At 42.1% G+C, this 14,043-nt stretch overlaps 2 protein-coding genes across 11 annotated transcripts in view; one reads left to right on the top strand and one right to left on the bottom strand.

The window, feature by feature from the left end:
- RUNX2 (RUNX family transcription factor 2) overlaps positions 1-14,043 on the bottom strand; it is a 213,828-nt gene that overhangs the window by 155,175 nt on the left and 44,610 nt on the right. The window lies entirely within an intron of this gene.
- Positions 12,631-14,043, top strand: part of SUPT3H (SPT3 homolog, SAGA and STAGA complex component) — a 280,114-nt gene continuing 278,701 nt past the window's right edge. The window contains exon 1 of one of the 7 annotated variants that reach the window (XM_064508310.1): positions 12,631-12,957. The gene's annotated coding sequence lies outside the window, so the exon portion shown is untranslated. Of the gene's footprint in view, positions 13,060-14,043 lie in introns of all 7 variants that reach the window. The other 6 variants (XM_064508308.1, XM_064508309.1, XM_064508311.1 and 3 more) reach the window with 6 other exon arrangements.

Raw genomic sequence — 14,043 nt, 5'->3', positions numbered from 1 at the left:
TTCCATTAATCCTCCTCACAACTTCTGTATAACTCATTTCAGAATCAGGAAGAAGAATTTTTTCTTCCTTGAATAATTTCAGGTGAAAATCAACACATTGTTTTAGAGATGTAAAGGCTAAAAAAAAGAGAACCTACATTTTCCTTTTTTCTTTCTTTCTTTCTTTCAGCATATATAAAAACAGCATGAGGCAGAAACTTCACGGTTATTTTTTCTGTTGACCTCAATGAAAACTGGTTCCCTTGACTAACTGTGGGGAAAGTGGGTGGTAGAACTGTTTGTAATTAAAAAGGGTTTATACATTTGGAACCTTGCAGAGTCCCTAAATTTTGCATGCTGATTTTTAAGAGACTAATGAAGTGTGCTCCGGCCAGATACAAGCTCCATAAAGCTCACACAGAAGATACTACAAAGATGTAAGTGAGCCTTGAGTGGGTGAAGTAGTTTTTAGTGTTGCCGAACACAAGCATTACAAATTCCTGCATTTACCCTCTGATGTCGCAATGGTGAGGATTCCCATTGTAAATCTTTTCTTCATAATCATCAATGGCAGAAAAAAAAATCAGCAAATTCTGTGTTAATAACACGAATCTCGAAGTTGGAGCAATAGAAAAGCACTCAACAGTGCAAGATTTGTTTTAAAAATGCTGCAAACATACAACATTGAAAGAGGTGGCGCACTCTTCTACAAAAGTGAAATAGAAGAATAAAGCACATGATAATGAGAAATAAAGTAGATAGTAAACCGACTCTTAGGGGAACTACAAAGATTACTCTGTTTTGACTTTTCTTTCCTGAAGTTTCTCCGTCAGATGATGAACGGAGTGTAGGCAGGCCAGACCAGAGGATCAAGAACATAATCATATTTATGGCACTTCTGTGACACGATGTAATCTCGAGAATGCAGAGCATCCTGATTGCATTTTAGCATAATATACACGTGCCCCAAATTAAGCGTGAGCTTAAGACCTTTGCTGTGTAGAGCATTATCTAGGATCAATCACTTAGTCAGTCATTGTGGCATTGGCAACTGTGTCACAGAAAACAGCAACGTCAATCCCGAAACAAGCCATAAGAGCAGATGACAAAACATTAGACATCACATCTAGTAATAAAAGACAAAGATCTGGCAGAAAAATATTATAGGTGAAGCTGCCAGCAGTATCTGCAGTTAAGCTTGTCTGCCACTTTCCAATATAAGAGCTTGTTTTCGCTCGCGTAACTTTGCCAAATTTTAACTGTTCAGGATGAGACTTTCAATCCTGAGTCTGCCTCGAGCTGAATTTTTTGGAAACTTTCAACAGCAATAGTACTGCTGTTTCGAAGGCTGGCGTTAAGAGGAAACACATTGTTTCACAGAAGTTGAAAAATTCCTAGAATCATCCTAATATATATTTCAGAGTGGGGACATGAAATTTTACAAAGCAGCAGATAAGTTCCTTTTGTTGCCTCTGACCATAAGGATCCACTTGGCCTTGGCCGAGTTATAAGTTTCTGAAAATTGTTGAGGTTTTCCTCGCGCATGCTCAATCCAGATATAGTAGCTGGCAGCTAAATTCCGCAGAGGCTCCATAGCAGGACTGGAATTGCTAGACTAGATTGGATCTGTAGCCAGTCTAGTCTGACCAATATTCTCTGCGCTAGATGTCTTAGAGGAAAGGATAAGAAACCCTCGAGTCAGCAGGTAGAGATGGGATCTGTTCCTCCTTTAAGGTCTCATCCTAGTTAATAGTAGCTTATAAAATATGATCAGAATGACTGTCAGCAGTTCAGTTTTAAACTGTGTCTTTTAGAAGCCTATAATTCAACCATGAAAATTCCTTCCAGGCTGAAATCTGGCTTATGCTCTCAGTTCAGAAGTCAAAATTCTATACAGATTTTTCTTTTTTTTTTTAGAATAGTCTGTTTTGAAGAGACAGAAAAATAGTTGTGTACAAATTCTGGACATTTCTTTTATAATGTACTCCGTAATTCAGTTACAGGGTTGTTTTTCAAAATGATAAGTTTTGTAAGTAATAACTAAGCTATTTGTCTCAAATGTTGGTCAGGCCCTATTTACTCAAGTAAATAAAATCTGAATCATTACCACTGGACATTCAAATGAGAATGAGATTCTCCTACCTCGGGATATTATTAGGTGCTTAGATGATGCAATACCAAAACCTGTTATACAAGTTTATCTTATAAATATTTAGATAATTTGTTAAATATATATATATATAAAAGCAAGACATAAATCCTTCTGTCCTTTTGCAGCAAAACTCGTAATAAAGTCAGTCAGTTAAATGTTTTCTTAATGTAAGTATAAGGAAGAAGACATAACCTGGAAAAGTCCATGAGCAACAAGTAAGAGGTCCTTGGAGGGGGCAAGGCAGATGCAAAGCCATTGCTGTAGGACCACAGCAGCTCTCGTTACTACCAAGCTTCGCTTTGTAGTGAAGATGCCGCAGATCTTTCCATCCTTGGAAAGCTTTCAAACACACTGTGCTTGGCACCCTGAGGTTAGCATGATCTTCAGCAGATAAAAGCCTGTTACATGAAAAAGCAGATTCCACCCTCTTTTTTTTTTTCTCTTGGTAAGAAAGAAGAAAAAGGCTTTATTCTGTCTGTAGTTCCACTGATTTCAATGGGAGCCTTCATAGAACAAGGTGCCACTTAGCATAAGGAAAGTGGACACAAGCCTTTAGGGAACTTGCTACTTTGGGTTATTCTCCGTATCTTTTTATATTTCTATGTCTGAATGCCCAGTTTGTTAAAGAATATTTGGTCTTTCAGCTCTTTGTTTCCACTCCACTTTAAAGAGTGAGAATATTTCTTATTTTTAAGTGTGAGAAAATCATGTTCCGCTGTTTTTCACAACTGAAGGACATGGACTGAGGACATCAGAGGAAAACTCTATTTACGAAACACCACATGTAGAATACCACTGATAGTTTTTCTAAGGAAATTTATGACCTGTGTGGAGTAAATGAGCTCCCTTATTGGTAAAGATTGTGCATGCTTGCTTAGAGAGGTTACTGTTCACATTGCTTTTATGTAGAAAAGCTACAGTAGAGGGTGATGGTATGTCTAAAATAGACAGTTGGCAGATCCCTCCCTCCCCCACAAAAAGCCATTTCTAACATTTGCTTATCATGAGATGCTTGCTAGATTATGGCACATCCATCCTGATTCAGGATAGAAAGAAAAGATAATGATAGGACAGCTATAATTCTTGTAACTAATATGTTACCTTCATGCAGGCACTTGCATGCCTACATACGTTTATTGGCAAGTTACGGCATTTTACATATCTGAAATAAGCAGAGGGCTTTTAGTATGCTCAAAATGTTCAGCAGGTCTGAAAGCAGCCTGGTCAGTGAGGTTATTTGCTCTCTAGCACAGAGTAAATGAGACTGGGGGACACACTCCTCTTCTCCTGTACTCCTGCCATTGTGCTCATTCCCTGCTCCCCTTCCTCTTGTCATTTTATGCTATGGATCCAGTTGAAAGACAACTGTTCAAAGCAATCATGAAAACTAAGTGAGGAGAAGGAACTTTAGGAAGTGTTTGCAAAGCATATTTTCAAAAATATTAGAGTTTCTCTTGCACAAGTAACTTGGTGGCTTTCAGTGATAGCCCTCCTGATTTACAGCGGAGTGAGAGGAGAATAGGGCTCGTATTATCTGTTAAGTCTGTCTAATGTAATACATGCACACAATATGTGTGCTCATTTTCTTTAGACTATCATATGTGAAATTATCTACCCAATCTTCAGTAAAAACTATTTTAACTGTGAAAGCAGTCTGCATTTAAGACAAGAAAGTGCTTTTCTGAGTGATGATCCCATGTCCTTAACTCACCCCATTGTGTTTCAGCACATACGCTACGCAATGTCACTGGGGCATTGCCTTCTCTAGAAAAATGAGCTGTTTTTGACATGGGGTGTCAAAAATAGTTTTCCACCCTCAGATCCGCTCAAGTCGTATTAAAAATGGTTGCTTCACTGGTGCGGACAGGGTTAGCTGAGTTCATTGCTTGCTGTAGCAAATCATGCTCGTCGAGGGCTCCTGGGACAGCTTGCCCATATAAGGCAAAGAGGATTTGACTCAGACTGTGTAGAAGGATTGGTCACAATAGGTGTTGAACTCGGCTGCCTTTGTCCACACTAGAAGAGCAGTTGTTCTCCACACATCTTGGAGGTGTGGAGAGTGGGCAGGCATTTTCACAACAATTGTCAAAAGCAGCTCATTTTTCTGAGGCAGGTGCATACTTGCTGCTCTGAAATATCTGCAGTATTAAAGGCGCAATTTAATAAGCCTGGGACAGTGCAAAGTCTACAGTGTCGGCATTAATGGTGACTTTGTATGCTTACATACACTTACAGTGTGTCAGGTGATTCACAGCTTTTTTAACACATTGCCTTTATCATCTACATAAATATAGTATGCAAGGCCACAAGTCAGCCATCAAAACTGGATGATTTTTAAAATTATGCAGTCTAATTCAAAGAAAAGGTGACTTTGATACAACAGTTATTGGAAGAAAACACCTATGTTATAAGCAGGTGATCAATATTTTCATCAGATGAGATGGGTGACCTAATGTATAATGCTGAATCTTGCAGCCCCTTCATATGCTGTCACTAGGAGATCTTACTGTGAAAAGGCGTAAGAAACAAATTTCCCAAGCCAGACTGGACTAGGAATCTCTGCTCCTTAGATGTTCATTATATATCGATCAACTCCATGGAAGCATCATGAAAGAAGTGGCTTGTAAAACAAGTTTTCTTTTCCCTGGGTATTTATTCTTGCAGTTGGGTAAAGAATAAGCTAACATGCAAGGAAGGAAACTGAAATAGAAGTTTTTTTTCAAACTGATAAAAGAAGATGCTTTTTTGTATGGAGCAACTTCTAGCTGACCTTTGCAATGAATGCCATAACATATTGTTTTGGCCAGAAAGGGATTAACATTTGTAGGAGGATTAATATTTTATCTGTCTGTCTGTCTTTCTATCTATTTAAATTATCTATGTGGGTTTTTAAAACAGACCAAAGGAAGCTAGCAGCTCACTCTCACTTATAATTGCATCTGCAGAACTCTAGAACTGTGCAAGATCTCTCTCTACTGTGCTGGATGCCATTAGCATTAGCATATTACCACAGAAAAAGAATCCAAAACAGACAGCAAACTTCATGAGAAATCTTCCCAAAGCCTTCCATCCCTCAAAAACTTTAATCTCCAACAAGAACCTGACTTTCACAAAGCCCTCTAAAATATATGAACTGTTCAGTACACTCACAGAGTTGGTGACAGTCAGAGTATTTTTTGATAATGAGGAAATCCAGAGGGGAGAAAGTAATTTTTAAGGAATTTTGAAACCCAGCAGAAATTTCAGAGTGTTCAATCACTGCACTCGTGGGATTTTTTTGCTTTGTTTTGCTTTGTTTTGTTTTGTCATTCTCCCCGGTGCAGGTTTCTATCAGACAAGATCGCACGAGACTGCACAAGTACCATGCACTCATTCTTTGCCTTTCCTCTTCCCGGACATCAGGGGAATATGAGCCGTACAAATAAAACGGGCACTCCAGAATCTCGATGTGCAAATATGCTGTGACAGAGGGATAAAGAAGACAGCAAGAATGGGGAAAGATCTCAGCAGTAATAGTGGTACATTGGAAAGGGAGGCTAGATATGTCCTTTTGCTGAACTGAAAACATTTCTTACAGTTTCAAATCAACATCTTAACTTGTTCATAGTTTAAAAAATTTATCCAGTCCATTGGTCTAACAGTGTTTTAAATTGCTTCTGTATATTCCATCCTGATGCAGAGTTGCAACTGTCAGAACAGAAACCGGAGAGAAGTAGCAAAGAAATAAAAATGTATCCTACTCTGTTTTGCAGCTACCTAAATGATCAAAGCTGTCAAAGGAGAACCTTATAAACAGAAGGAAGACTGTCTAGAGAAGAGAGAAGAATATCCTCTGGAGCTCTGCTGAAGGCAGTGCTTCTTATCCAAAAGAAAGACAGAAACATGTAATTGTACCCTTACTTTAAAACTAGGTCTTGCCACTTTCCTGTGTGTTACAGATCACAGGTTATTTTACACTGGAAGCTTAGTGCTAAAATCTAAAACATAAGGGCCAAGTTCTGCCCTTAGTTACACACGCACAAGTCCAATGAACTCAAAGAGAGCTGTGTTCAGATGTTTAGCAATAGAATTTGGCCCTAAATATTTAAACATTTATCCAAAGAAAAAAAGCTTCTCTGATACATTTGTATCTGATATCTAATGTACACAGATTACCACCACTGGGCACCCACATTAATGGATAAAATGTTTTGAGGAACCATAAACTCAGCATTCTGCCTGCTCTGCATGGTCAAATAACATTAATTTGTTTCAGGGCACTGAGGAAATTAAATCCTTAGCAACCTGTGGCTGATGTTATTTATTCTGCAGTCCAGGAGTAATTTGATGCAAATTCTTGGCACTATTCGTATATTTCAAAAAATTACTGTTTTGAATGTACCTGATTCTGGAAACTTTCATTATATTAATATGCAATCCAGAAAGGAGTAATGTCCTCCTCTGCTCAAGGGAGCAGAGGGCAGCTTAGCATACTGGTTAATTCCCCCTTAGCTTTCAAAGGCTGAGGACAAGAGTCCATAGCGATCTAACCATATGATTTGGAAACAGTTACGGTGAGAATCCCACCTGCTTCCCATGGCAAAATGACCCCAGATAGATTTCTGTGGAGGATACAAAGAATTCAGAAACAAGCAACATAATCCTCCAATTTGTATATTTAATATAAGTAAACAATAACTATATATATATGTTATTTTACTTGGACAAATGACAGCTGGTATAGAGCTGGGCTTCAGGCTCAGACACCTAAATTTAGTACGTCTGCAACACAAACGTTTACATTTAGCCAGCTGTTTAATTTCCCATTATACTCAATGGTGATCTAAGACTTCAGTTGCCTGAAATTAAGTATTTAGTGCAATTTGAGATGCCTTGGGTTAGCTAAGGCATCGCCATGGGCTGGCGCATATGAATTAGGACCTACGAGAGAGCCTGTACTTTTTGGAAAGGTAGGCAGAGGCCAGCTAGGATAGCCCAGAGTATTTGACGTGTTATTAGGTACCTATAGACAGGCAACTGCGCTGAGCCCCAGCAAATGCAATCAGTGGATTCTGCAGAGCAAGGTAATGACCAAACACAAGTTTCTACTTTAGGATGAACTGAACCAGTCTGTAGCTTGCATGGTGTTGACTGGGCTTCCCATGACTATAATGTGAGTCTAAACACTTAGCCCATATGTAGACATGTAATTTTAGGTGGCTGCACCTGAAGCTGAATCCTATTCCTGATATCCCAGTTGCCAGAATATCTACTCTTACTAGAGCAATGGTTACGCTTTTGGTTCAGCTAGGGTTAAGCTAGCTTGGTCGTGCATTTTGCACAGTAAAGTGGTTTCAGTTAAATGGTGGCAAGCAATAGAGCAAGAGTAATAGGCAGGTGCGATTACACGGGTGAAGAATCTCTCCTGATGTTGCTTTGCTTCAGTGAGTTCCTTGAGATCCATATGGACAATGTTTAGCTAAAGTTGCCTAATCACAGAGGTCACTCTTGAATATTTTTGGCTATGGAGGCACAATGCAAAATATCGCCCGAAGACCGTGACCACTGTAGGAAGTAGGTGGAAACAGAGGCATGTGCACGCTTGTAAATTTGTTAATAAATCACGGGAAGTTGGCCCTTGTATCCAGGTCTTGCATCAGTGCAAACAAGGTAAGTTAAGAATGAAGGAGGACCGAGAAAGTCTTTGTTGGTACAAATCATGATTTTGGTTTGCTCTAGTGGTTATCTTGGCTGGGATCAAACCCCAAACCTTACTTCAGATAATATATACAGTTATTAGCACAAGTTTCCTTGATTGTGTATGGAAACTCCTAACCTCATTTGTGGAAGCCATGGTTTTGAACAGTGTACAATAAAACTGGCCTTATTTAAGCTATGGTCTCCATTAAGGCAATTGATTGGATAGGCTGAAGTAGCTGGTGGCAGTGAAAAGGACCCCTCTGGCCTTTCTTCCAGTGAATTGACTCAGACCATTCAGGAGCAAAGCTCTGGCTTTATCAAATTTTCTATTTCATTTGTATGCTGCTTACTTAAGGGTGTGTATATGCTGTTGGCTTCTGAGAGGAAGAGTGCTACCCTGTGCGCCAAATGACTATTACAGATTGATGCTCTTGGTCAAAACTGGATGACACAACACAAATTTCTAGCTTCAAGATCATGGTGCTACCTAATTCTGTCTCTCTAGGTCTTTAATTTCCAAGCATTGGAATAACCTCAAATCCATTCTGGCACAGGACACATCATTATTTTCATATTTGTGCTAGTCTGCTCTCCTGCTTTCACCCATATGAGCCAGGACTGAATAAGAGTTGGCAACTTCATACTTGGCTATTATATTGCAGAGAACACTTTAATCAGCACCCCAATAAACAGCATGCTCAATTAATTGGGACAATTGCCAGCAAACAAATTCACTTCACTACACTTCGGTGGTGGTAAATGATGGATAAATAGCATGCTTGCTGTTGTCTGCAAGCTTATTTGTTGTAATTAACAGGTATGGTTTGGTGTTCATTGGCATGTCTATGCAGTAGTGCTCTGCTCATTTTTGAGTAGGTTCTCTGTTCTGGTGTAGCTGCTATAAATAAAAGACAGATTTCCCCTTCAGCTTTTGCTTAAAGCAATTTAGTGCTTTTGTATTAAAAAAAAAACCAATTAATGTAACTGAAGGGGCTTTCTACATATTATATTCCTATATGGGTTTAATAATAAATGTGATAATTTAATTAGCATGCGTCTGTTTTAACTAGTATATCAGATAATAGGACTTTGCCATGGAATGACTTAATAAAGGGAGGTATTTCTGCTGCAGTTTTCTAAAGCTACCTTTTTAACCAGGGGCTGCATGGTGATTTGCTTTAAAGAGGTGTTTCCTTGAGGGGTATCTACAGAAGTACAGTCTAATATCTGAAACTGATATATGCGATGATTTACTGTACACACATGTCACACTTTCTGTAATTTGGACACCCTTCGCCAGAGAATTAAATAAAATTGAACACAGCAAACCTTTCTAATCCCTGCATTCCTCCTATATTGCTTCTATGGAGATGGAAAAGATGATTGAAAGCAAATAAATGTAAGAAGGGAAGTGGGGCTGGGGAAATCTCAAAAAGAGAGCTTAAAAAGCAGGACAGCTATGGATCAGCAAAGGGTAGAAACATTTGTGTAGTTAAAGGAGGACAGCATTTGTGGGTTATCTGAAAAGAACTGCCCATGCTGGCATTTACTTTGACTTGTTGGCAGGAGGAAAAGAAACCGCCCTATACCACTGCATACGGTTCCTTATTAGTTGTGGCTTCTGCAGAGGCCCCGTCTCTTCTTGGGAGCATGGAGGATTTCTTTCATTACATAATCTGTACACTTTCTTTTTTTGAGTAATTTTTTTTTCTCTTGTGTGTGCAAATTCTCTTTGCACCAATGCTTCTATACTGAAGTTATTATGCCAAAGGAATGCAAGCGTCTAGAGTAACAATGGTTCATTTTCCTTTAATGACTTTGTCGACAGGATGGAGACATTTTTGTGGTGTGATGAATTCGCTCGGTCTCCCGTTGTGTTTTCTCCACATGCTTTGGAAACTCTCTCTCTCTCTCTTTCTCCGAGAATTGTGGCCATCCACTCCAGCAAGAGCTTCATTACTTTATATTCATTGTATTTAAATGACACCCCAGTGGTACTGACCTCCTGGGATGATTGATGTAAATTATATGCTATGTAGGGGAAAATAAAATCTTTTTCTGACTTTTTATGTTCTGCAGAGAAATAAAAGTGAAAAAAAATGACAGAGAAAATCAGGCCTATTCAAAAGTGAAACTTTATAAGCATTATGGTTTGAGTAGACTCCAGTTTGTAAAAGTGCTGAGACAGTTTATAATGACCTTAGTATCTGAAAGGTGACCTGAAAAGGGAAAATAATTTTGTATATGCCCTTTTTTGGTTCTGTAACAGGCATAACGAAAACTTGATCAGATTTTTTTTTCCCTCTCTGTAAAGTTTAGTTAGAATTCAGTAGGGAGCAGCCACTGCACTTTTACCAACTATGCAAACACACAGAACTAGAAGGGACATTCTGTACCCCTAAATCCTGTTTCTTCCTGTCTTAGGGAGCAGACTAGTTTTTGGCTGTATTGATTTAAGATTTTAGAGCAAATAAGTATCCATCTTGCTCAGTTCTGCCAGGAGATATCATCTACAGAAGCAGCAACGGAGGGAATGTTCTTTCATCAGCCCAGCTCACCATCAGGCATACCAACTTAAATCACTTCTGAACTCGCAACCTCTCATTTTAGGCAATATGATTTTGCATTGCAGCAACAAAATTTGTCAGAAAACGTTCTGTCGGTGCCTGAAAAGACACCTTAACAAGTCACTATTCAGGCTCCTGGAAATTATTTAGTTCACACTGGACATGCTCGACCATACTATCGCAGTCATTCCCATATTAAAGTTACTGTATGTAATTGGCATAGTCACTTCTCCATTTTCTATGTTTTACCATACCAGATAGATTAATATCTATCGTATGAATTCTGATATACATAAAGATATGCACGGTACCTACAGAAATATCAACAACATGCAGTTTTGCCTTCCTCATTTTAATGTAAGGTTTTGGCCAACCACATAATTTGCCTAAAAAAATGTAGCTCTTTCATGGAAGACTGCGATAATTTGACAGAACACTTTGTTTTTTCTTTGGGCCATGAAAATGCTGATTTGGCTGGGCTTGTCCAGGTGTTTTAAAATTTACAATAGGAAGGAATAGTTCAGGTCATCTTCCTTGCAGTAATAACTAGAATTTGCTGTAAATGCAAGAATCAACAGCCTCGGCCTCTCACTCTCTTGGGTATTATCTTAGCTGCTTGGTGTTTTGCCTTGCTGCTCTCAGTGCTTAGACTGGTATCAGCTTTGCTTTTATAATCATAAGCAGCAGTGGGATGGAGAGGGGCTGGCAACACTCAGCTATATAGTAGTGGATAGCAGAATCTCCTAGTCTTCCTAAAGATGATGTGGGAGGTGGAAATGGGAAGAAGGCAATTGGAAGAGGGTCACAGGGATGTCTAAGATGTTTATATGAAGTAGTAAGAAAGAAGAGGAGTGAATGGTAGCCAAAAAAAAAAAAAAAAAAGAAAAAAAAAGAAAAAAAAAAGAAAGAAAGGAAGGGAAACACAAGGAAGCGAAAGGAAAATGATTTGAGATGACTTTCAAATAAGCTAGAGTTCAGGTTGGCCCTACAGTGGTAAGGTAATTTCAGTTGTTGTTAAGGCTTCTCCTTTTCTTAGCCCTCAAAAAACCAAAAAACAAAAAAAAGGTAAAATACTACAACTTATCTAAAATTGTACAATCTCTAGACTGTCAGTTTCTTAGAAGGAATCCTAGCAGAAATAACACGGATGTTGTTAAGTGTGCAGGCAGGAATCTGAATTAAATACGGACTGACAATGGGAAGGCAAAAGACCCGGACTGTAACTTTGGAAGTTATACTCCTTGCAAACCTTCAGGAGAAGCATGCTTCTTGTGTATGCAATAAGACAAAAAGTACTAAGTTACTCATTTCACCTCTGCTAGCCACATTTAATAATTCCAGCTTACATGATGAAACAAGTTAGTCTTTCTCCTAACAAATCTATGCATATATTGGCAGATGAGCAGGAATTACTGAACGCACCCAAACCTACAAATGAGGGGCACAAAGGAAAGGTTAAAAAGCCCCAGCGTTGCCTAATCCTGCCCTTTCAACCCGTTCAACTAAGAGAATACAGGAAAAGACGTGATTGCTAAAACGGGATATATTCCGTGAAAAAAAGGAAGGGAAAACACAGGCCCCGCTTTACACAGGGAAAACCACCTTGACACGGCTAAAGACACTTAACCACCGCCGCAGGGTTGAGGCAGCACCGCTCGCAGCTGCACACCAAGCATTGCAACACGGCTCTGCCGCCGTTGTTAAGGACAGAAACGCACTTGTGTGGAGAGGGCTGTTTCAGGGAGCCAGGGCAGGGCGCCGCGCTCCGATTTCAAACACCTCCGCAGCGGGAGCCCGGCACCTACACGGCGGCGTGAAACCCCACCAAACCCAGCGATGCCGACAGCGGCCCCGCCACAGCGGGGTAACCCCCCTCTCCGCAAAGCCCCGGCGGCGCTCGGAACCCCCCGACGCTCCCTCCGGGGGAGAAAACCCACCTCCCCCGCACCTGAGGGGGGAGGAGGGGGCTTTTTAGCACCCGGAGCAGCGCTGAGCACCCTTCCCGCTCTGCCTGCCGCCCTCAGGGACGCCCGACCCGCCGTGCGGCGAGGCTAAGGGAGGGCAAGAGGGGGAATGGGATGCGCCACGGCCGCCCGCGCGCTCCCCTCAGCGCTGAGGCGGCACCTGCGCGCGCGGCGCGGCAGGCGGGGCGGTAACGGCCGCGGGCAACGGCCGCGGCGGCGGCGCGCGGCGGCGAGCCCCGCCCCGGCTCCGCCCCCCGCCTTGGGAGGCCGCGGCCGCCACACAGCAGATGGAGGCGGCGGCGCGCCGCGGCCCGTGTGTGGCGGAACCGGCCCCTCCCCGCCGCGGGCGGCGCCATTTTCCCCCCCTCGGCAGCGTGCGCCTCCGCGCTGGCCAGCGGGGAGGCCGCGGCTGCTCCGGCGGGGCTCGCCGCGCTGCAGGCGGCGCGCACAGGGGGACGACCCGGTTCAGCTCCTTGTCCCCCGCCCCTCGCCCGCTTTCCTCTCGCTGGACGGGAGCGCCCCGGGGGGGACTGGGCACCACCAAGCCAGGCTGCTCCTACCTTCCTTCCTTGCTCCCCGCACACCTCAGCCTCCATCCGCCCATCCATCCCCGGGGGTGAGCCTTTGAGTGAGTCACCAGCGAGAGCAGGACGTTGCTACCGACTAACCAACTTGGCAGGGGTGCTCATGTGGGGCCTTGAAAAATATTAACCTGACGGTATATGATCAGTGTTACCTGTCTTTTTTTTTTTTTTTTTAACGGCTTCAAGGCGAGAGGAGGGAGGGGGTGGCTGGGGCGCGGGCTGGGGCGAAGCGGGGCCCGTGCCGCAGAGGTTGCTGCTAAGGAACCGTCTGTTTTTGCGGTTTCGCATTCCCTAGGCTGCGGGGAGCGGCACGAGGCGCGGGTGCCGCTGGGGTGCATGGCCGAAGAGCCCAGCGAAGCGCTGTCCCTGCGGTGCCCGTCCACGCGAGATGGCCTTGCTGCTGTGGCGTTAAATCCCAAACGTGGCAGCGGCCTGGGCAGAGGTGCCGGCCACTGCCAGTTAACCCTGCTGCAGCGCCTAAAACCAGTCAGTTTTAGGCCAAAGTGGCAGAGCTGGCGTTGCTCCCGGTTGCAGCTAACAGCTTTTGCCGTGTTTCTTTTTCGCATCACTTCCCTCGTGGCCTGTGTTACATGCATTTGCCCTGCCCTGTTGGCTTGTTACTAACCCTGCAGATGTTTCTAGAGCTTTTTATTGTAAATGGGAATTGTGTACCTGGGGTCAGGCTTTGGCCTAGGGTGTGCTGCATGCTGTGGAGCATTAATATCTTCCTGTACCTCTGATGCTGTGAAATGTCAGTAGTTCTTAACTTTGCTCTGGAGGAGGTGGATTTTATTTATTTTGTGAAAGCAGGCATGGCAGTTTATCGATAGCTGTCTCATGATAGCATATGACCTTAAAGAAATTATTGGTAAATGTTTAAAAACTTAGGAATAACTGCTAGTCTAGAAGAATACTTCTCTTTGTAGACTTTCTGTGGTTTTTGATTAGCATTTACTAACTATATTTTCCTGTGTCCTATGTGCAGCTCAACTGTTTATAAGTTCCTAGAAATTACACAAATGAAATTTTTGCAGTCTATGAATGCAAAGCATAATGTACACGCAAAATATTTGTTCCCATTTACGTGAAGGGGAGGTAAGAGCCTGATGTTTGGACAA

Source organism: Dromaius novaehollandiae, chromosome 3 (genome assembly GCF_036370855.1).
Source record: "Dromaius novaehollandiae isolate bDroNov1 chromosome 3, bDroNov1.hap1, whole genome shotgun sequence".
Lineage (NCBI taxonomy): Eukaryota > Metazoa > Chordata > Aves > Casuariiformes > Dromaiidae > Dromaius > Dromaius novaehollandiae.
Note: the sequence above shows the minus strand (reverse complement) of the source record. Positions and strands in the feature narration are given on the sequence as shown.